Source organism: Onychomys torridus, chromosome 4 (assembly GCF_903995425.1).
Source record: "Onychomys torridus chromosome 4, mOncTor1.1, whole genome shotgun sequence".
Classification (NCBI taxonomy): Eukaryota; Metazoa; Chordata; class Mammalia; order Rodentia; family Cricetidae; genus Onychomys; species Onychomys torridus.
Genome location: NC_050446.1, coordinates 115,511,874 through 115,536,001, shown reverse-complemented (window position 1 = coordinate 115,536,001; position 24,128 = coordinate 115,511,874). Strand labels below are relative to the sequence as shown.

The 24,128-nt window shown below is 45.4% G+C and overlaps 1 protein-coding gene across 7 annotated transcripts in view; it reads left to right on the top strand.

Annotated features, from left to right (window-relative positions):
• Positions 1–9,508: 9,508 nt before the first annotated feature.
• The window catches only part of Ncoa3 (nuclear receptor coactivator 3), a 94,824-nt gene continuing 80,204 nt past the window's right edge, over positions 9,509–24,128 (top strand). For all 7 annotated transcript variants that reach the window (XM_036185682.1, XM_036185681.1, XM_036185680.1 and 4 more), the window contains exon 1: positions 9,509–9,639. The gene's annotated coding sequence lies outside the window, so the exon portion shown is untranslated. The remainder of the gene's footprint in view (positions 9,640–24,128) is intronic.

Below are 24,128 nucleotides of genomic sequence, written 5' to 3'. Positions count from 1 at the left end.
GTAATGGGAAGAAAGGAGAGCACTCTGGGTGGCCGAAAAGACAGAAGGACATCAGGATGCAGCCACCATGTAGTCACAACATCGAAACAGCTGCTCCAAAAGCCAGGTTGGCTTTCCCAGGTACCCGCCAAGGGGCCCTCTGGTTTCTCCCTGTTGTGCTGAAACACTTCGAAGAAAGTTTTTCTTAGCTATGAGCGAAGCTTGGTAGTTTATGACTTTAATCTCATCACTCACCTGGTAGAGGCAAGATCTCTGTGAGTTCTAGGCCAGCCTGGTCTGGTCTACATGGTAAGTTCTCAGACATCTAGGGTACATAGTGAAACCCCGTCTCTGGTTTTTTTTTGTTTTTTTTTTTTTAGCTGAGGATCGAACCCAGGGCCTTGTGCTTGGCAAGCACTCTACCACTGAGCTAAATCCCCAACCCTGTTTTTTAAATTTTATTTATTTTTCTTTCACCTGCATTGGTATTTTGCCTGCATGTATGTCTGTGTGAGGGTGTCAGATCCCCTGCAACTGGAGTTCCAGACAATTGGGAGCTGCCATGTGGGTGCTGGGAATTGAACCCAAATCCTCTGGAAGAGCAGACAATGCTCTCAACTGCTGAGCCCTCACTTGAGTCCCAAGACACTGTCTCAAAACAACAACAACAACAAACTCCACAGGCATACCCAGAGTCCAACCTAATCTAGACAATTTCTGATCGAGACTCTCTTTCCACGTGATTCTCGAATGTGTCAAGTTGAATGAAAACTAGCCTGAACAAGAACAATTTGCACATTATTAAATGAGGAAGCAAGACACAGAACACCGTGAGTAGTATGCGCTTGTATACAAGGCTGCTTGTGGGTACTGTGCGTGTGAATGCACACACAGAGAGGCAGGCTGTATAGATATGGAGTATATCTGAAAAAACAGGAAGACAGTTACTGTGGTATCCCTGGAGACAGAAAGATGCAGAAATGGCGTGGGAGGTGAGTGCCACCGCCCTCTTCCTCTTTTATATCTTTGAGTTTCTCCCATTATTTCTATTCTTTGGATGTTGGGAATTGAAGCCAGGCCCTCAATGTGTACTAAGCAAGCACTCTACCACCAGGCTACCCCCACTCCCATCTTTACTTTATTTTGGCACAGGGTCTGATGGTGCCCAGGCTGGCCTCAAACTCACTATGTAATAGAGTCTGCCTTTGATCTCCTGATCCTCCTGCCTCTACCTACCTATCAAATGCTAGGATTATAAGCAAGTGGCATCATTTCAGGATAACACTCCTTTGTCAATTTGCTTCTGATTTCTGTCACAGTGTTGGCCTCAAGGGTTGCCAGTTCCTGGTGCTATTGGGAGGTGGTGTGGGACCATTAGGAGGTAGTGTCTAGTGGAAGGAGGCCCGGTCACTGGGAACATGCCAGTGAAGGGGATTCTGGGTCCTCAGCCCCCTTCCCTTTCTGCTTTCCAGTAGCTATGAGGTGGGCAGTCTGCTCTGTCCTATGTTTCTGTTTTGATCTGCTTGACCACAGGCCCAAAAACAGAGCAGCCAAGGAACCAAGGATTGAGCCTCAGAATCTGTGAGCCAAAAGAAACAGTTTCGGGCTGGAGAGATGGCTCAGGGGTTAGGAGCACTGGCTGCTCTTCCAGAGGACCCGGTTCAATTCCCACCACCCACATGACAGCTCACAACTGTCTGTAACTCCCATTCCAGGAGATCTGACACCTTCACACAAATGCAAATAAAATAAAATTAAATAAAAAAAAGAAACAGTTTCTTCTTTTATCCTTTTCCCTTACTATGTAGTTCCCATGATGGCCTCAAACTCTGGAGCCTCCTAGCTCAGCCTCCAGAGTGCCAAGATCAAAGGTCTATGCCTACTTTTTCTTCTTTTTTTCAGATTAGTGTGCACTCAGGAGAATGTATATGTGTATGCTTCTATGCTTGAGGATACAGAGGTTGAGGCTGTAGGCCTTTCTCTGCTGTTCTCCACCTTTCGGTGGTTGTTTGTTTTTGAGACAAGATCTTACCATGTGGCTCTAACTGGCTGTTCTCACTATGTAGACCAGGCTGGCCTGGAATTTAAGAGATCTGCCTGTGTACTTCTTTAGTGGTGGGATTAAAGGCATGTGTTACCACTCCAGGTTTTCCGCTTTATTTTTTGAGATGGTTTTCACTGAACCAGAAGCTCACTGATGGAACTAGACTGGCAAGCTGGTCATCCTCAGGTCTTCCTGCCTCTGCCTCTCTAGTGCTGGGATTACAGGTGGGCACTGCACTCTTTTCTGTAGGCGCTGGGGTTTGAACTGAGGTCTGCATACTTCTCTGGCAAGCACTTTCCTTACAGAGCCATTTCTCCCTACCTTTTCTTCCCTTCCCCTCCCCTCCCCCATCCCTGATCTTGCATATAGCTTAGTCTGGTCTTGAACTCTCTACATAGCTGAGGATGACCTGACCATCTCCTGCTTCCTTTTCCTGAATGCTAGGATTATGCATGTGCATGATCCTGGCCTGGCCCAGACACGTTTCTAGTTCCCTTAAGTATATAACTAGGATTGGAATTGCTGGGCCATATGGCAACTCTATGTTTACCATCCAAAGTATAGCTCAGACATTCATTTTCCAAAATGGCTGCATGCAGCATTTTACAGTTCTACTAGTAATGCATCAAAGGTCCATATTTTCAGCTGCCTATAAACTCTTGTGGGTTTTTAGCTTTTTTTTTTTTTTTTTTTTTTTTTTGCGGAAACAGGGTTTCTCTGTGTAGTAGCCTTGGTTGTCCTGGAAATTGCTCTGTAGATCAGGCTGGCCTCAAACTCAGATCTGCCTGCCACCTCTGCCTACTGAGTGTTGGAATCAAAGGAGTGGGCCACCATGCCTGGCTTTTTATTTTTTTTAATGAGACAAGGTTTCTCTATGTAGCCAAACTGAACTAGAATATAACACTATATAGCCCAAACTGGCCTTAAACTCATGGCAAGTCTCCTGCCTCAATTTCTCAAGTGTTGGGATTGCAGAAATAAACCAATTTACCCAGCTTTCCCAAACTATATTAGATGTTATTCGGAGGGAGGAGAGAATCACTTTCTGTGAAATGTTTTGTTTGTTTGTTTGGTTTGGTTTGGTTTGTGTGAGTGTGTGTGTGTGTGTGTGTGTGTGTGTGTGTGTGTGTGTGTGTGTTTGTTTTTTGAGATAGGGTTTCTCTGTGTAGCCCTGGCTGTTCTAGACCTCACTTTGTAGACCAGGCTGCCCTCAAACTCAAATATCCACCTGCCTCTGCCTCCTGAATGCTGGGATTAAAAGAGTATGCTATCACTGCTCTGCTCTATGAAATGTTTTAAAAGTACCTGTGATGGTTAGGTGTTTTGTTTTTTTATTTGTATTGTTTTGTTTTTTTGGGACAGTGTCCCACTAGGTAGCTATGGGGGGGGGGGTAGGGCTCACTATATAGACTAGGCTGACTTCAAAATCGCAGAGATCTGCCTGTGCCTTTCTCCCAAGGCTAATCTTGTCTATTTGACAGTATTCCCAGCACTTGGAAGGTTGAGTCAGAATAATTAGAAATTCAAGGTCATTTTCAGCTATGTAGAAAATTCTAGGCCAGCCTGGTCTATAGGAGAAACTATCTTTGTTTGTTTTTGTTTTTGTTTTTGTTTTTCGAGACAGGATTTCTCCGTGTAGTTTTGGTGCCTGTTCTGGATCTCGCTTTGTAGACCAGGCTGGCCTCAAACTCACAGAGATCTGCCTGGCTCTGCCTCCTGAGTGCTGGGATTAAAGGCGTGCGCCACCACCGCCCACCCGGCAGGAGAAACCATTTTAAAACGACAACAACAACAACAACAAAAATCTGAACAAAGAACAAGAAAAGCAAAAAGTTAGAGAAGAGAAAAACAACTAACCAGAAGTGAGTTGGCTTTCCAACTCATCCAGCCAGGGAGAGCCACTTGCAGGTCACAGGCAGGGCAAGTTGGCTGCAGCCAGCTCCAGGGCCAGAAGCAATTGGCTGCCAGGCCATCCATGGCACAAAAAAAGATCACAGGTCGCCAGAGCCGATTTTAAAGACGCGAGCGGCCAGTCTGGGTGGAGGCGCTCAGACTGCTCAGAGTGCAGAAGCGCTAGTCGTTTCAGAGGCGTTTTCTCCCCCTTTAAAACAAACTCAGAGTCTCCTCCGGCTCTAGATCTCATCTGTCCCTGTCTGGTTCCTTCTAAGCCCAGATCCCTACATGGGTGTGAAACGTTTCAGACAACAGCCTGGGGTGAGGGGGTCTGGTGCCAGTTCACTTTCAGATCTGATCTTTCCAAGCAGGGTTTTAGACATGCGCAGTGCTCAGGCCCGAGTCATCTTATTTTCATTTGCAGGGAAACTTCAGACTGTAACGACTACAGTGAGGCAAGATGGGAGGAAAACGGGGGAAACTGTTACTCCCTCTTGTTGGTAACCCTTGCTAGCCCCACGCCCGGAACCGGCACTTGTAATCGGAGCTAACTCAGTCCGCGCACTCGGCTTGATGCGGTTCTCCGGTTTCCATTGAACCCTTCCGCCAGCTGTTGCTGCTGTTACCAGTGTTCTCAGGTGAGGCATGGAAAGTTCAAGAAATCAACCATTATCGCCCAGCTCTGCAAGTCGCAGAACAGGCTTAGCCTGTTGAGATGACTAAGTGCTAAAACTCGTTATTTATTTATTCATTTATTTAATTAATTAGTGACACCGAGGACGGAATTTGGGACTCCATGCTACAGCCTCACTGAGCTACACCCTCAGCCCCTCTCCCTCACTTTTTTTTTTTTTTTTAAAGGTTGAGAAAAGATTTTGCTAAGTTGCCCCAGGTTGCCGGGGTTGGTCTTGGCTTTGTGATCTTCCTGCCTCAGCCTCCTAAGTACTGGGATTATCTAGCACTGCCCACCCCCCTTTTCTTTCTCTTTCCCTCAGTGTTGGTGATGAAATCCATGGCTTTGTGAATGCTAGGTGTATGCCCTAATCATTGAGATACACTCCCAACCCCACAGTCTATACTCTCGGCCCCTAGTAACACAGTAAGAGAGAGGCTGACTTTGGGACGGGGGATGTAGTGAAACAGATGCAGTCTTAGGGAACCAGGCAGAGGCTCATCCTTCCTCGGAAGCCTAGAACGGGGAGGCAGAGCCGACAGGAGCACTGTGGGATTCTGTCCAGCCTGGATTACATAGTGAATTCTTGGACAGCCTGTGCTGAAATGTGAGACCCTGTAATCATCAAAGAAAGGAAGCAGAGCCCTGGGCTAGACCACACAACCCACAGACACTTACTCACCTGTTCACTTGGAGCCCAAGCAACTCCTGAATTCCGTTGCATCTAGAATAGCCGTGTGGCCCACACCCCGGTTATAATGAGATGAGGGTGGGGTGGGGGGCATTTGCTTAAGCTAGGGAAAGTGGGTTATTGAGAGAAAAACCTTTAACCCCAGCATTCGGGGGGCAGAGGCAGGCGAACCTCTGTGAGTTCAAGGCCAACCTGGTGTACAAAGTGAATTCCAGGACAGACTCCAAAGCTACATAGAGAAAGCATGTCTCAAAAAAAAAAAAAGTTTTTGTTGCTTGTGCATTGGTGAAGAGTCAGGTTTATATCCTTGATCAAGTGACTGACTTGTTTGAAGCCTCCATTCACTCATCTCTGAAATGGGGATAATTAGCATTCTTGCAATGATTAAATGATCTAGGGGCAGCGGGGTGGGGTGGGTGTTGAAAAACTATAAAAGGTGATTGAAAAGCTGGGTATGCTGTTGCCCTTTGGATCCCAGGAAGACTGCTGTGAATTTGAGACCAGCTTGGGCTGCAGCAGAAGACCCTGTCTCAAACAAAGCAAAACAAAACCAAACAAAACCCCCACAAAACCAATGACAACAAAATAAAGCCCCCAAAGTCCTTGGAACATAGAAACACTCTCTGAGTTCTGGGGCCCCCCATCCTCCCTTCCTGACTTGAGTCCTATGGCACCAAACTTTTCTGCTTTTGGAAATGTTTGAGTCTACAGAAAATTTAAGTCTGTGAGAAATGTGGGTGGAGGGCACAGGCCAACACCAGAGCGAGTACCTCGCTTGCATGAGGCTCGGGGTTCAATCCTAGCACCCAAAGCAGCAAGACCCAACCAAACACAACAAACAACTGCGTTCCTGTCTGTGGTGTGCTTTCCATTTCTGCGCTAAAAACCATCACCAAAAGTGTTTATATCCGCTTACAGTCCATCATTGAGGAAAGTTAAGGCGGGGGACCAAGCAGAGGTCGAAGGCTGCCTGCTGGGTGATGGCTTACCCTGCTTTCTTATACACCCAGAGGCACTTTCTTATACACCAGATGGGGTGGTACCATCCTTAGTGGGCTTGGACTGCCTAAATCATTAATCAAGAAAATGACCCAGAGACTGTCAACAGGTTAATATGATGGAAGCATTGTCTCAGTGGAGAGTCCCTCTTCTCAAATGGCTCCAGTTTGTGTCACGTTGACACAAAACTAGCAGCATAGTCTTCTAAAGTGAAATCTAATAAACCACACACTACATTTGCTCACAGGTACCCCCTGCCACCCTCCTGTATTTTCCTCCTTGAGACAGTTGAGAGTATATTGTAGGTAGCTTATAAGAATGTTATTACGGGGTTGGGGATTTAGCTCAGTGGTAGAGTGCTTGCTTGCCTAGCAAGCCCAAGGCCCTGGGTTCGGTCCTCAGCTCTGGAAAAAAATATTATTACCTTTATTTTGTAGAGGAAGGTGGAGCATGCCATGGTGTGTGTGTGGAGGTCAGAGGGACAGCCTTCAGGAGTAGGTTCTCTCCTTCCACCCGGGGAACTCAGGTCTTCACTTGATGGCAAGTGCTTTAATCTGCTGAAACATTTGCTAGCTTTCTGTTAGCCTTTTCTACTTCATCTTACTCAAGTGATTGAGAAGTGGTACCCCTTCCTTAGGGTTTTTTTGTTTGTTTGTTTTTGTTTTTGTTTTTTTCTTTTGAGACAGGGTTTCTCTGTGTAGCTTTGGAGCCTTTCCTGGATCTCACTCTGTAGACCAGGCTGGCCTTGAACTCACAGTGATCCACCTGGCTCTGTCTCCCGAGTGCTGGGATGAAAGGCGTGCGCCACCACTGCCCGGCACCCCTTAGGTTTTTAAAACCACTCTGTTCTCTGCATGTTCAACATGGAATATGACCAGTAGAACACATTCCTCTTTGGAATATGAACTAATTTTCTTCCCTCCTTGCCTCTGTCTCTCCCTCTTTCCCTCCCTCCCTCCCTCTCTTCCAATAGGGTCTTACTGTGTCGCCCTGCCATGTCTAGCCTGGCAATCCTGCTTCCTCAGACTCCTGAGTCCTGAGATTACAGGGCACCATGTGCAGGCTGGCTTGGAATTGAAGACATAGCAGAGGATGTCCTTGAACTCCTAATCTTCTCTTTACCTCCTAAATGCAAGGATTACAAGTGTGTCCTACTAGGCCTTGCTCTGCTGCTAATCTTGTTGACCAATAGGTCTTGCGTGTTGATGATATGGAAGGCACAAAAAGGCTGTTCACAGGGCTGGCAATTGGTGTTGGCTCTGGCCTGGGACCTCAGCCTCTGTCAAGTGGCGCTGTAATTCCCTCTTTGTGGATTCTCATAGTGGGAGAGTTGGCGCCCGGAAGGAGGAAGTAGAAGCTGTCAGCCATCTTGAGCCCTAGGCTAGAGGGCTTCACCACATTACTTGTGTTTCCTTAGGGGAACAGTCTTAGAGCCAACCCTAAGTCAAAGATCAGGACATAAGTCAACTCCTTCATGGAGGAGTGGTCTGTGCAAACTGAGAGGGAAGGATGAAGGCAGGCATCTGCTGATTTTCTCCCGGCGTTTGACACTCAGCTGGGTTCAACTTTGACTCTCATGCCTGCCCGCTGACGTTACTCAGTGCAGGATCACCTACAAATCTCACCTGAAGCAGCACATCTGGCTTCCTTTTGGATCTTTTTTCTGATATCCTTGAATATGTGTTTTTCACTGTTCATATCAGTTATTCTGTGAACATATACATGTACATAATATGTATATGACCGAATAGGTATACATTTCAGGATATATACTGTACTTGAATCAATAATTATTCCTTTTGATGTACTTTTACTACATTTGAAAATATTATTATTACCATTATTAGTTTTAAGATAGGGTTTCCCTATATAGGCCTGGCTGGCCTGGAACTCACAGAGATCTGCCTGCCTCTGCCTCCTGAGCCTTGGGGTTAAGGGTGTGCACACTACCCAGCTAGGTTTAGACTTGGCTTCTGTGTGCATAGAGTCCTGGAATAAAGGGTGGGTACTTGTAGAACTTTAAAGCAGGGACTGCCACAGTGCAGGTGGGGAATCCTGGAGGTGACAGCAGAGCTAAAGCAGGGTTCATTTTTATTTACACTGAAGACATTTTATATGGTGTGTGTCCCCAGACAATGTCCCCCCCTATATATATGTATATATATGCCTGACAATGTCTATTGTATTCCACTAACCCAACTCCAAATATCTTTCCAAGTTCTTTTTACATAAAAGCTATCCTCAAGCCAGGGTTGGTACCATAAACCTTTAAGGCAGGCAGATATCTGAGTTGGAGACCAGCCTGGTCTACAGAACAAGTTCGAGGACAGCAAGGGCTGCATAGAGAAACTGTTTTGAAAATCTAAAAAGAAGGAAAGAAAGAAAATAAGACCATGATTTATTGCATTTGACTTTTGACTTTTATTTATTTATTTTAGTCAGATACCTTTTTATTTTCTTAGTCCAGGCTGGCCTTAAACTTGTTTTTGGAGGTTGACTTTGAATCTTCTCCTGCCTTCTTATATATATTTTTTCTGTTAGACTCAGGCCACTTTTATCTATCTATCTATCTATTTATTTTTCAAGAACACTACCGAGGTGGCCTTCAGGTCACTATTTATTTATTTATTTATTTTTTTATTTATTCATTCATTCATTCATTCATTTATTTTTAAAGAATACTACCGAGGTAGCCTTCTGCTCTGCATTGCATCCTATCAGGAGACATGTGGTCCATTCATTCATTCATTTATTTTTAAAGAACACTACCGAGGTAGCCTTCTGCTCTGCATCGCATCCTATCAGGAGACATGTGGTGACACTCCTGATGACACTCAATTCAAGCCGCCCTTGGTTAAGGTAGTGTCTCTCAGTTCTTCCACTCTAAGGCAAGCTGTTCTCTGGTGTAAATCATGAGACTTGAGAGACTATACCTGGAGACTGAACACTTTGTGAGCCTCAGTGACCCCCCAGCCAATGACTTAGCAGGGGGTCTGAAAAGTAAGGATGATGCCCCCTCAAATGATAGTCTTGAAGACCGGTGCTTGCCGCACAATGAACACTCCATAGATGTCAGGAATTCCAGGATGGAGATGAGCACGCGGGAAAACTAACGCAGGACCGGAGTCACCTAGACCGCCTGGCCACGCCCCCTACCGCGCGCACGGCCCCCTGGGACCCGTAGTGCTGGGCGTGGCCGCCGGACTACAAATCCCGGCGGCCCCCGCGCCGCGGCTTCAGCGGCGGCCGCCACAGCTCCTCAGATCGCCGGCGGCGGCCTCGGCGGAGTCGGTGTCGGCGGCCGGGGCTGAGCTGTGAGTTTCCGATTGAGAGCAGCGCTGGGGAAGATGGCGGCGAGCGGTGAGTGGAGAGAAAGGCGGCGGCGGGAGGCGGGTGAGGCCAGCGGCATGGCCCCGGGCGGGGGTCTCGGGGTCGCCGGCAAGGCGCGGCGCAAGCGACAGGGATCGGGCGGGCGACGCTGGGCTCCGGGGCCCGCGCAGGGTCGCGAGGAGTTCGCGGCCGCGGCCTCTGCTGCTTGAGCTCTCCCCGCCGAGTCCCGGGTTGGGGAAGCGCAGCGCAGCCTCCTCTTCCCGCCGGCGCCGCCCGGCCGGGAGGGCTCGGGCTCTCCGGGAAGAGGCTGCGGCTCCGCTGCGAGCGGGCGCGGCGGACGCCGAGTCTGCGGTGCGCGCGGGGTGAGTGCGGGGCGTGTGCGTGGTGAGAGCAGGGTCTGTGGTGTGTGCGGGGTGTGTGGGATGGATGTGGGGTCTGCGTGATGCGCCAGGTGTGTGGTGTGGACCCGGTGTCTACGAGGTGTGTGGGGTGGATGCAGGGTGAGTGTGGGGTCTGCAGGGTGCACGCAGGGCGTGGAAGGTGAGTGTGCGCTGTTCCGAGGTGTGTAGTGGTGTGTGCGGCGTGAGTGGAGGTGTGAGGGATGAGTGCAGGGTCTGAGGTCTGTGTGGGGCGAGTTCGGGGGTGGATGCGGGGTCCGCGATGTGTATAGATAGGGTGGCTGCTTTGCGGATGAGGAGTTTGAGGTGTGTGCAGCGTGGATTCCGGGGTGAGTGTGGGGTCTGCCCTCTGTGTGGCGTCGATGTCGGCTCTGCCTTCTGGTATCACCTATTACCGCGATCACTTTCACCTCCCGTAATTCCCAATCATGATTCGTTCATTGATTCTGTTTGCAGTAGTTTAAATGAACCGAGCCGTACAGCCTATGAGAGAAGTAGGAGGCAATGCTACTTCCTAGGCAGTTTGAGGGCGCCCAGGGTGGAAAAGTTAACCAATAGAGCAGCAGCTAAGAGAGGCCAGAGCATCTCAGGCCCACCGTCCAGGAGCCCAGGACTCCATACTGTATGACACGGAAGGTTGGAGACTGTCTTGAAGTCGAGTAACTTTCCCCTCCCAGATGCAGACTTCCTTTTTTGCAGTTTCTGAGTAGTAGCGCTTCAAAGCCAACTTGTTTTTGTAATTAAGCTTGTGCGGTAAAAAACCAGGAAGGCGAATCCGTTCCCTGTCTGCTGGAGGGCCAAGTGATTGAATGAGATGAGAGCAGAGCGTCTGTTTCAGGGTTGCTCTGGCTCGAGATTTAAAAGCCAGCCTTCGGATCGGCTGCGGATCTGTGCTGCACGGGAGCCTCAGTATGTGTTTCTGCAGGTTGTTGAATGAGGAGTGTGGATTCCAGATCTTCAGCAAATATGCTGTGGAAATGGTAGTGTAAACCTCCGAGTTCGTGAACTGTTTGTTCTTTTAAAAAATTCAAATGGCCGTCAGCTTATTTAGAATAGGTTTTTCCACACATGTCACCCAACTGAAAAGACAAAAACACTGAAAAAGTAAGTTCTTCACTCCAAACCCTCTCTGAGGCAGTGTTCTAGCATTTCATGGTGTATGTTTGGCTTTGGGACCAAAGGCCAGCTGGTATATATACTAAAAGCAGGAACAGGGAGAAATGGAGTGGAGATCGTGTTTTCTTTTTGCTGTTTTAAAATCTGGAGGTGCTGGAGGGATGGCTCAGGGGTTAAGAGCCCGGTGGCACACACCTTTACTTAATCCCAGCATTCAGGAGGCAGAGCCTGGTGGATCTCTGTGAATTTGAGGCCAGCCTGGTCTACAGAGTGAGCTCAAGGACAAACTACACAGAGAAACCCTGTCTCAGAACAGGCCCCCCCCCCCCCAAAAAAAAAAAGCAAAAAAGCACGGCTGCACTTCCGGAGGACCCAGAACTGATTCCCGGTGTCCAGCAACTGTCTGTAGCTCCAGTTCCAGGTGATCAGTCGCCCTCTTCTGGCCTCTTTGAGCACCAGGCACCCACCTGGTGCATGGACATACATTAGAAAGAAAAATTTTTTGATCGCTGCCAGAAAGGCTCTTTTGAATTTAGTGCTTCTGTTCCCCGGCACATGCCTTTAATCCCAGCACTCAGGAGGCAGAGGCAGGTTGATCTCTGTGAGTTTGAGCCCAGCCTGGTCTCCAAAGGGAGTTCCAGGAAAGGCGCAAAGCTACACAGATATACCCTGTCTTGAAAAAGACAAACAAACAACAACAACAAAAACCCCAAAAACAAACAAACAAAAAACCCAAACCCAAACCAAACCAAAACAAAAAATCCAAAAAAATTTGTGGGATGAAGAACCCTGAGGGTTCATTGTCAGATGAAGCTTGTTTGTAATGTGTAAAATGATATCAACACAGTAGCTCCTGTGTTACTGGAAGTTGCTCCAGGTTCTGAATTTAAGTGAATAGTAATCTCAACTGCCTGTGATCTTAAATTATAGGGTATTTTATATGTTGATAGGAAAGACTTAATTGTCCAATCAGCATTAAAAAACAAAAAGGCACATGCCAGCTTTTGGCATATAGAAAGAAGTACATTTTGTAGTTGGAAAATTGTAGACTAGGTAGGTTTAACTGTAAATAGTTTCTATCAGAAAACATCCGTTAACTAAAGAGGTCTTGAAAACACATTCTTCAGCGTATAATCAACAAGATGGTCCTTTTTTTTAAAGATTATTTTATATTTATATATGGTGTTCTGCCTGCAGGCCAGAAGGGGGCACCAGATCCCATTATAGATGGTTGTGAGCCATCATGTGGTTGCTGGGAATTGAACTCAGGACCTCTGGAAGAGCAGTCAGTGCTCTTAACCTCTGAGCCATCCCTTTAGCCCCGACTTTCTTTCTTTCTTTCTTTCCTTCTTTCTTTCTTTCTTTCTTTCTTTCTTTCTTTCTTCCTTCCTTCCTTCCTTCCTTCCTTTCTTTCTTTCCCTTTCCTCTCTCTTTCCTTCCTTCCTTCCTTCCTTCCTTCCTTCCTTCCTTCCTTCTTTCTTTCTTTCTTTTTCTTTTTTTAAGATCATTTTATGTATGTATTTTGCTTGTATGTCTGCACCATGTGCATGCTTATTTCCTGAAAAGGTCAGAAGAGGGTGTCAGTTCCCCTGGAATTGGATGTAAGGATGTTTAAGAGCTGGGCATGGTGGCATACTCCTTTAATCCCAAATCCCAGCACTCAGGAGGCAGAGGTAGATGGATCTCTGAGTTTGAGGACAGCCAGGGTTACACAGAGCAGCCCTGTTTTTGATAAACAAACAACCTCAAAACAAACCAAACAATGTTTGTGAGCCATTATGAGGGTGTTTGGAATCAAACCTGGGTGCTCTGTTGTAGGAACTCTTGTTTTTTTGAGACAGGGTTTCCCTGTGTAGCTTTGCGCCTTTTTCCTGGAACTCACTTGGTAGCCCAGGCTGGCCTGAACTCACAGAGGTCCACCTGGCTCTGCCTCCCAAGTGCTGGGATTAAAGGCATGTGCCACTACTATTAACCACTGAGCCATTTCTCCAGCCCCCCAAATTTATGTTTGACTGTTTTGCCTGCCTGTGTTGGTATACCACATCTGTGCCTGGTGTCCTCTGAGGTGAAAAGAGGGTGTTAGGTTCTTTGGAACTGAAGTTTGTAATGGTGAGCTGCCATATAGATGCTGGGTGGGGTTTGAACCTTGGTCCTCTGTGAGTGTATGTAGCAAGTGCCTTTAACCAGTAAGCATCTCTCCAGTACCTGTCTTTGGTATTTTGAGATAGTCTCATTGCTCAGGCTGTTGTGGAACCTGGAGCTTATAGTTCAGGTTGGTTTTGAACTCATGATCTGCTGCCTCAGCTTCCCGGTTCTGGGATTAGAGATATGACACCTCATTCAGCTGGGATGATCACTTTTTGGAAGACTCTGAAACATTAAATTAATTTAGGATAGCATTTAGATCTATAACCTAGGTTGGCCCTGATTGATTGAGCTCTGTCTCTTGCTTTATCCTCTCAAATGGGATTATAGGCATGTTCCACTTTGTTTGCTAGAATGCTTTTAAATATTAGCACAGGGGGGTTGGAGAGATGGCTCAGTGCTTAAGAGTACTTGCTACTTTTTTAGAGGACCCAGGTTTGGTTCTCAATACAACTTATTGTAACTTCAGCTCCATGGCATCCAGTACCCTTATCTGCCTTCCCCAGGCTCCTGAATATGATGCACATACATACGTACAGGCAAACAGTCATATACGCTCATGTGGGCTAGTGTATGCCTTTAATCTTAGCACCGGGGAGGCCAGCTTGGTTTACCAAAGCGAGTTGCAGGACAGTCAGGGTTACCCAGAGAAACCTTAAAAACAAAAAAACAAAAAACAAAAAACTGGGGTTGAGGATTTAGCTCAGTGGCAGAGTGCTTGCCTAGCAAGCGCAAGGCCCTGGGTTCGGTCCTCAGCTCTGGCAAAAACAAAAACAAAAGCAAAAACAAAAACAAAAGCAAAAACAAAAAACAAACCAACAAATTTACTAACAGTTCATTAAAATAATTGAATGGGGGCCTGAGAGGTGGCTTAGTGATTCTGAGAATTTACTGCCTGGGTGGTGGTAGCACACGCCTTTAATCCCAGCACTCGGGAGTCAGAGCCAGGCCAATCTTTGTGAGTTCGAGGCCAGCCTGGTCTACAGAGCGAGATCCAGAAAAGGCACAAACAAAGCTACATAGAGAAACCCTGTCTCGAAAAACAAAACAAACAAACAAACAAAAAAAGTGTTTTGCCTGTGTATATGTCTATGCTCCATGTGTGTGTTGGTGCCTGAGTAAACTTCTGATCCCCTGTGACTGGAGTTGTAGGCAGTTGTGAGTTGCCATGTGATTGGTTACTTGGATTTGTGAATCCTCCGCAAGAGCAGCCTGTGCTCTTAACCCCTGAGACAGCTCTCCAGCTCCGTGTTTATATTTTTTTGAGTGCTGGGCCAAATGCATGCTCTACCATTGGTCCACATCCATAGCTAATTTCATTATACTTTGTAAGTGATTTTAGGGTGCATTTTCCCTGGCATAAAAATTTTTGCAGGGCATCTCCACCCTCTTAGTTAATAGGAATTCATTTAGTAAGGAGGGAGTGAATGTACTGTGGGGACCTGGATCCTCTTTCTGGGAGATGTGTGTGAACAAAATACACTTTGGAGATGATTGCTTAGTAATATCTTGTTTTTCTTTTTGGGTGCTGGGGTTGAACCTCATGCATGCTAGGTCAGTTCTCTGCCACTCAACTGCCTCCCCAGTCCATTAATGCCTTCTCTCCCTCTCTCCCTCTCTCCCTCTTTCCCTTTCCCGTTACAATAGATCAGAGTAGCTTCCAACCCAGATCTGTGGACCATTTCCTTTTTTTTGTGTGTGGGTATGCACCTACCATGGTCCAACACTAATCCTTCTTGATCCACCTTTTTATTTTTATTTCCTGAGACTGAATCTTACTGCATAGTCCTAGCTGTCCTGTAACTCACTGTGTAGACCAAACTGGAAGACCATACCACAATGCCTGCTGAGGTCAGAGGAGGATGTTTGATCCCCTGCAACTGGAGTTACATGGTTGTGAACTACCTTGTAGGTGCTGGGAATTGAACCTAGGTCTTCTGCAAGAGCAGTAAGTGCTCTTAACCACCGAACCAACCCTCCAGTCCTCAGCAACTTATTTATGGTTTGTGCGTCCCTGAGGGTTCATGGGTTCATGTTCATCACATGTATGTACCAGGAAAGCCCATTTTGACCCATTGAAATAAGGTTCCTTGCTATGTCAGGGACCGTCTACTATGGTGATATTTTATTTGTACTGAAATGTGATTTTATTTGTATGTTGATAAATAAAGTTGCCTGGAGGTCAGAGGTTATAGCAAGCCATAGCAGAAGCTGGGTGGTGGCGCACACCTTTAATCCCAGCACTTGAGAGGCAGATCTAGGCAGATCTCTGTGTGTTCAAGGATACAGCCTGCATGGAGACACACGCCTTTAATCTCAATACCAATCATAGAAGACCTGGGCAGTGGCGAGGTCATGTGGTTGGGTTTACAGCTAATGAGAAGGCAGAACAGAAAGTCAATAAAATGACAGACCCACAGGAAGTAGGTCTCTTTCTGAGGGGAAGGACGACAGCGGTAGCTAAGGGTAAGAAAGGCAGTTTTGTTTTTGTTTTTTGAGACAGGGTTTTTCTGTGTAGCTTTGTGCCTTTCCTGGAACTCACTCTGTAGCCCAGGCTGGCCTGGAACTCACAGAGATCCACCTGGCTCTGCCTCCCAAGTGCTGGGATTAAAGGCCGCCACTGCCGCTGCCCAGCAAGAAAGGCAGTTTTAAGTCTCAGCTCTTAGCTACTGCTCTGACCTCTTGGGCTTTTAACTCTGCACTTGGCTCTGTGTTTCTTATTTAATAAGACTGTTTATCTACAGTCTACTAACAGAAAAAGTAGCTTAAAAAATCCAGTCTTGGGCTAGAGAGATTACTCAGTGGGTAGAGGTGCTTGGGTAGCCTGACAGCCTGAGTTCAGTCCCTGCATCTCAATGATGGAGCAGACCCCTGCACGCACAGTACATCATCATCTAGTCTTTTGTGCTGTAGCTGCATGATTCTCAAATATTTCCTATTAATTTGAAAATTACTGTTTGAGAATTTTAAAGTATCTTTTTGTTTGAGCAATAGGGTTGGATGTAACAACAACAAACCCAAATTGCTGTGGTCCTGTCCCTAATTGGTTGCTGAAGTAAATGGCTTTAGGGTTTCTTTCTTTCTTTCTTTCTTTTTTTTTTTTTTTCCCCGAGACAGGGTTTCTCTGTGTAGCTTTGTGCCTTTCCTGGAACTCGCTTTGGAGACCAGGCTGGCCTGGAACTCACAAAGATCCTACTGCCTCTGCCTCCCAAGTGCTGGGATTAAAGGCGTGCGCCACCACTGCCCGGCTCTTTTTGCATTTTAAAACTCCAATTTTAATCCAGAGGATGTGCTTTTGGAACTGTTAGTTTGTGGTGAGTTTAGAATGACTATTGCCTCCAGTGGCAGTTTGTCCACATAGCAAATTGGCTGCAATTTAATACCCTCCTCACTGTGCTATTGCTTCCTGGGATTGGAAAAGCAGGAGTTGTTCTTGTTGCCTCCCGTCCATTGAGCCAGGGATTGGTGCACCAGCTTCGTCTGCACTGCTCCATATATGCAGCAGCGTGGCATATTCTCTTTGCTGTATTGACTGGCCAGAGCTCTGGGAGCCAAACACTGGCACTGGGTCGGAATGTTCGCTTTTTCTCACAGTAAATTGAAAGGAGGTGACTTTGGAGGGAGTTTTGAGGTGGAGTGCTGCAGCTAAATGTGGCTCTCACTGAGTGCATTCTAGGGATTGGAAGGAAACATTCAGCAGTTATGTGGAGAGCGGGCCCCATGGACCTGAAGCTGATCTTTAATGTTTGTTAGGTAAATACATATCCATTGTTTTCTGAGAGGATCCTGGGGAATTCTGGGCTAAGGATACACTTTATCCACAGTTAACCTATTTTCAGTCCTCCAACAAATGATGGATGGAATTGGCATGATTTAACCACCTTTCCTTTTCCTAGCTCTGTTGAAAGGTTGTTAAAGGAACAGGAAAGTGGCCAGAAGATGCTCAGCAGGAGTGAGGCCAGTTCACACACATTGGATGATTTTAGCAAATGCAAATGCCGGTTTGTCAGAGCTCATTTAGCTTGGTAGGAATTGTTGTCTAGGTCAGTTTGAGTGGGGCAGTAATAAAGGCATATTTAACTAACCATACCATAGTCACATGGCCTAGAGGCAAGGGAAGGAGTCTCACTTGACTGACAATATATCTTGAAATGTTCTCAGAGCAAATGGGGTAGAGGGTCTCCCCCACCCGAATTTGCTAGGAACACCTGTCCTGTTTTTCCTTCTCTGCTAATGTTTGTGTTGATGGAGTCAGGAAGATGTGTGGTTTTGGTGGACTGTTCTATATGCTGTTCTGTTGAAAGCTCTGATCTCCTTGGTTAGAACTGCTATGAGGGACAAAGCTTCACTAATACTGCACTAATTCTTGTACTTATAGGATGGTGGGAAGGGATCCTGGCCTGGATCTTGTGTCCCAAATCAGAAGAGCCCTCTGGTGTGAGACAGAGAAAAACCAATATTTTTCTTTAAAGCAAGTTGATTATAAATGCGATCTCTTTCTAAAGAAGAAAAGAGGATATGATATAGATATAATAGGATAAAAGGGAATTTTAAGGAACTTACTTCTAAAGAGCAACAACTTGTTTAAAATGTTTTACATTGGTATAGACTTTAGTCTATTGATACAAACTTAAAGTTAATTTTGTTATACTGTGTGCATATTTCTACTCATGTTTAAGGTATTTTTGTATAGCTCATTTTAAATTGTAGTGGATAATTAAAAATAGATTAATAATTAGTCATCTATGATAATCATACTCGTAGCCATGTTACTTAAGTCTTCTACATATACATAGAGATATTTCAGATAGTTAGGTAATCTTCAAATACTTCAAAGACCTACAGAATATGGCATTTAAAATATTTTTAAAATTTAGACTTTCTGGACAGTGAGACATGTCTGCTCCTGGCAGCACCATTTTACTTCAGAGAGGAGGATGGGCATTGAAGACACTTCATATGGAGTTTATCTTCACCTTGGCAAAAATAGCTATTTGGACAAGAAACTGTTCTTGCCTGGACTGCTTGATCAACTGGACATGCAGGACCCATAGAAAGGTGACCACTAAACTTTGCTTGACCTTCAGGTTCCTGCTTCGCAGAAGAAACTGCCAAACATTCTACAGGACACTGAGAGACTCTAGCCCTGTGGGCTGAAGACAAATGCCCCAACTTTACAAAGGAACATTAGGTGACTGTCCAGGCTGCCAGCTGTCTCTGTCTACTTTTGCAAGACTCCTGAAAGATGCTTACATCCTTCTCCCGGTTCTCAGGTAATATATCCTTCTGAGGTCTTTGATGTGGTTGAAGACTAGATAGTTATAATTTCCTTAGTTATGATAAAAGATAAGTTAGATATAAAAACCTTAGACTCACAAATATAAGATAGATAGGATATCTTCTTTAATATTGTAACTGTAATTCTTGTTTGATTGTTTTGTTATATGTAATTGTACTATGTAAAAGTTAAAACCTTCCTTAAAAAAAAAAAAGAAAAGGGGAAGTGCTGTGGATATCGCTCTATGTAAATAAAGTTCTGATTGGCCAGTGGCCAGGCAGGAAGTATAGGTGGGACAAGAGAGAAGAGAATTCTGGGAGGTGGAAGGCTGGGTGGAGAAAGACATTGCCAGCTGCCGCCATGAGAAGATGTAAGGTACTGACTGGTAAGCCATGAGCCATGTGGCAAAGTATAGATTAATAGAAATGGGTTAATTTAAGATAGAAGAAGTAGATAACAAGAAGCCTGCCACGGCCATACAGTTTCTAAACAATGTAAGTTTCTGTGTGTTTACTTGGTTGGTTCTGAGCATCTATGGGCCTGGCAGAAAAACTCTAACTACAAATGGATGATGAATGGGAAGGGCTGCAGAAGTCTTCATCCTCAGGTGGATGAGCCTGGTGGTTGGTTGAATGGTTTTTGTTGTTTGAGACAAGGTTTTATCTCTGACTATCCTGGAACTCACTGTAGACCAGGCTGGCCTTAAACTCCGAGATGGACCAACTGGTGGTTGCTTGAATGTTAATTGTATAAGTTGAATCCCATTGCACTGAACTCTAGGGGATTGGTTACATTATTTTGTTGTACTAGAGTAAGGCATTATTAAGTATTGTTAAATTGGTCCTTTTGTTTTGCTAGAAGTATAATAAGATCTTGGAAAATTTCTGTTTATTGTACCAGTTTGACAAGTTGTTACTCATGAACCTTCCATTTTTAATGTTTTTGGACAAAGGGCAAAGAACCCCTCTGGGGAGATAGATAATTAACCACCTGTTTTGAGTTTCTCCTTTGGGCTAGCTCAGCAATCTAGTAAGATTTTTACTGAGTGTTCCCTTTTTAAAATGTGATCCGAGGAAGTGAGACTCTAGGTTGTCAGGTGATGCTGGTGATCTATTCTGTTAAGATATGTAAATGTACTTCATTCCGGTGTAAAACGTCTTTAAGAAGGTACATCTTGGCCCTTTTTATAGGTTGAGACACTTAGGTTTCAATAGAGTAGGTTCCACCTATTTTTGGTTTTCCGAGACAGGATTTCTCTGTGTAGCTTTGCGCCTTTCCTGGAATTCACTTGGTAGCCCAGGCTGGCCTTGAACTCACAGAGATCCCCCTGGCTCTGCCTCCCATGCTTAAAGGCATGCATGCCGCGCCCCGCCACCGGCTCCACATACTTTTAAATTGATGGTTATATTTCATTCTTTACTGTTGGCAGTTTTGAATAAATTTAGGATTTTTCAGAAACAGGTTTCCTCTATCCATGAGAAAAAGTCAATCCTGTGCATAGTCAGAAGTATACACTCCCTCCAGTTATGTACATTTGACTGGCTTTTTACCAAACTTAAGCCATTTGTAGTTTAGCTCACCATACCCAAAGCTGGCGACTTTCAATTTGCTTAGAGTTTTGATTGGTGCAGCAAGACATTTTTGAAGCCATTCTTTTCAGTAGATGGTCCATGAAGGAGGGAAATCTGAAAGAGGGAATTTCAAAGCAACCCAGGCAGTGTTTGAAAGTGCTCTGGTCTTGAGAATAATGCCTGGCGGGCAGGCAGGAAGCCTGCAGCTGTGTTGTGCCATTGTTCCTCCATCTCTGGCATCTGAGACCTTCAGTACAATGGAGGAGAGATCCTGGGGAGGGAGAGAAAGGCATCGCTAGGGGAAGGGTGCTTTCAGGGTGAATACTGTTTCACTGAAATCCAAGATGAAATTATTTTACTTAAGAGCAATTGTTTCTCATAATCTGTCCCAAACTGACATTTTTATAATGAACGTTAACTGCTATTGGAAGAGCAGCAGGATCCTTTACTGTTTCAAAACAACTGAAAGAAAAGATACATGCAGAAGCTTGGAAGTGTTTTTCCCCTCTTCTGCGGACTGGGCAGGATTGCTTGTTACTTTGAGGAGAGTTCCATACTTTGTAAGCTTTGGGCATGTCTTGCTGTAGGGCTGTTTTTATTTTTGTTTGAGACCTGGTCTTCTGTGTAGAAGACACATATACATACAGCTTGGAATTCAAATCCTGTACTGGAGCCTTCCCTATAACATAGTGTAGGAGGACCCCTGCTAGGCTCTCTGTTTTGTTTTTTAATATTTGAGACAAGGTCTTGCTAAGGCCTGCCACTTGCTATATAGATCTTGTGATCCTCCTGCCTCTGCCCCACAAATGCAGGGATTGCATGTGCACACCGCCCACCAGCTTCTTTCAGCTGCAGTTCTTCCTGTCAGGATGGTAAGCCCAGCCACAGACCGCTTTCAGTGCTGACCAATTATGAACGAGGGTCTCCTAACAAGCTGTGGTGGTGTGTGCTGTCCAGTGGGGGAGACAGGGATGTGAGAGGAGACAGGTTGTCACACCCGAGACCATTACGGAATTACCAGCCTAGGTACTTGACCCTGCTTCCTGGCTCGAATTAGCGATTTGAATTGGAAATGTTTACGAGTCTAGCTAGTAGTACTTCAAGAACTGTGTCTTTACATGTCTTCTGTTCCAAGTTCGTTTCTCTTTTTTAAGTCTTTGAGTTTCATATCATGTACCCCAATTCCCCTCATCTCCCTATCCCTCCTTATCTGCCCTCCATCCTTGCAACCTCCCCCCAAAAGAAAACAAACAAGCAAAATACAAAATAAAGAAGACAAACAAACAAAACATCTCGAAGCTGTAGTGTCATGGTGTGTTGCTCAGGCTGCTCTTGCTCAAACAACTTTGCTTGCAAATGTTCATTTGTTGTTCATTGTAATGAGTCATTGTTCCCTGTAAGAGTTTCTTTCTTTTTCTTTCTAGAGATTTCTCTAGCCTCAAACTCAGAGTTGTACTGGTCTCTGCCTTCTGAGTGCTGGGATTAAAGGTGTAATCTACCATCTGGCTTTCTTCTTTCTTTCTTTCTTTCTTTTTTTTTTTTTTTTTGGTGATAGGATCTCCTGTAGCCAAGTCTGGATTCTGTTGCTGTGTAGCAGAGAACGACCTTGACCCCTGATCCTCCAGTCTCCACTTCCTCAGTGCTGGGTTTATAAGCATGGGCCACTGCTGGTGTCTCATCTCTTTTACCGTCATAGTTCGTTTGTTCTTTATTTTCTCTTTCTTTCCTTCCTTCTCTCTCTCCCTCTCTTCCTCCCTCCCTTTTTTTTTCTTTTGGTATGATCTATGTAGCCCTGGAACTCTATCTAGATCAGACTGGTCCTGATCTGCCTGCCGGTGGTGTGTTTTAATGGCACAGCTCTTATCAAAGTTTCCCCTGCTGTTAGAACCTGAGTGATAGCATCTAGGAAAGTCTACTTCCACTAGAGAGGACAACAGCTACCTACATCTTGCCTACATTGGAGGGTCAGTGGTGTTTTCTTCCTATGACAGGGCCAGACTATCAGGGTTAAGTTGACAAACCCATTTCATTAGAAATTGTAAGATGGAACTTAGGGTCTGTGTACTTAGAGTCTTTGCCATTGTAGATGTGGCTGTAAAGTTGGAAAGTAGCTTCCTAGATCTGCTGAGGTAGGTGGTCCATGCCTGTAAACCTTGTACTTGATAGGTTGAGGCCAGAGGATGATCAAAATTCTTGAGAGGTTGAGGCCAGAGGATGATCAAAATTTGAGGCCAGCGTAGGCAGTAGATTAAAATCCTGTCTTGACAAACAGAAAAAAAAAACAAAAAAACAAACAAAAAAACCCCCAGAAAACAAATCTAACACAAAGTAGCCCTCCAAGACAAAAGGAAACTTAGCTGAGTGCCTGTGGTGACCTGAGTATCCGAGGCTAAGGCCCAGGGCTGGAGAGTGCCTGCTTCTTAGGACCTGAGCTGGTGCTGACAACTACCTGTATCTCTAGGTATCTCCTATACCCTTTCCTTCCTTCCTTCCTTCCTTCCTTCCTTCCTTCCTTCTTTTCTTTTAGACAGGGTTTCTTTGTGTAGCCCTGGCTGTCCTAGAACTCTGTAGACCAGGCTGCCCTCAAAACTAAGAGATCCTTCCCCCCAGCCTCTGTCTCCCCAGTGTGGGATTAAAGACTTCTGTCACCCTTACCTCTTTTTCTTTTTTTCCCCTTCATTCATATTTATTTAATTAAAAAGGTTTTATTCATTTTACATGCCCACCATAGATCTTCCTCTCATCATTCCTCCCGCTCCTCCTCAGCCTCCTTCCCCACCTTCCAAAAGGGTGAGGACCAAGTCCCTTCTCTCTGCATCAAGGCTGAGCAAGGCATCTCACCATAGGTGATGGGCTCCAGAAAGCCAGCTCATGCACCAGGGATATATATATCCTGTTCCCATTGCCAGGGGCCCTTCAAACAGGCCAAGCTACACAACTATCTCCCTAGGCAGGGGGCCTTTAGCCTGGTCCCATGCAGGTTCCAGAGCTGTCTGTTTAATGAGTTCCTATGAGCTTGGTTCAGTTGTCTCTGTAGATTCCCCAGCTTGACTCCCTTTAGTTGCTCATATAATCCCTCTTGCTTCTCTTCGACTGGACTCCCCGAGTTTGGCCTGGTGCTTGGCTGTGGATCTCTACATCTGCTTCCATCAGTTACTGGATAAAGGCTCTGTTCCTAATCGGTGCAAGGTGGGCATATGGCTCCAGTGGTCACTGGTGTCGCTGGAGCTGGTTGGCTTGGTCTGTTCTTTATTTTATTTTATTTTAATTTTTAAAAAGATTTATTTATTTAGTGTACAGAAGAGGGCACCAGATCTCTTTACAGATGGTTGTGAGCCACCATATGTTTGCTGCGAATTGAACTCAGCACCTTCTTCCAGAACAGTCAGTGCTTTTAATCTCTGAGCCATCTCTCCAGCCCTGTTCTTTGTTTTAAAAAAATGATTACATTTTTAAAATAAGCACCTGCTAGGTGGTGATGGAAACCTGTGTCTCAGCTGTTAGGCAGGAGGACCAAGGAGTTCAAGGTTATTCATGCCTGTATAGCAAGTTTGAGTTAAACCCAGGCTATGTGAGACCTATCTCACAACACCCTCCCGCAAACTAAACCCAAACAGACAACAAAAAGTGATTACAAATAGTATTGTTTTGCCCATCCATCCATCCATCCATCCATCCAAAGATAAAGTAGCCTTGGAACAATGTATCATCTAGGCTGGCCTGGAAATGGAGGTGCGCTTGTCTTAATCTTCTGACTGCTGTATAATAGGTATGAGCCACCATCTGGTGTTTTAGTTAGGGTTTCTATCTAGTACTGTGAAAAGATACCATGATCATGGCAACTTTTAGAAAGAAAACATTTGATTGGGTGGCTCACTTATAGTTTCAGAGGTTCAGTCCATTATCATCACATGGGGAGCATGCAGGTAGATGTGGTGCTGGATGGGTAGCTAGAGTAGTACATCTTGTAGGCAACAAATGAACTGAGACACTGGGTAGTATCCACCTGGC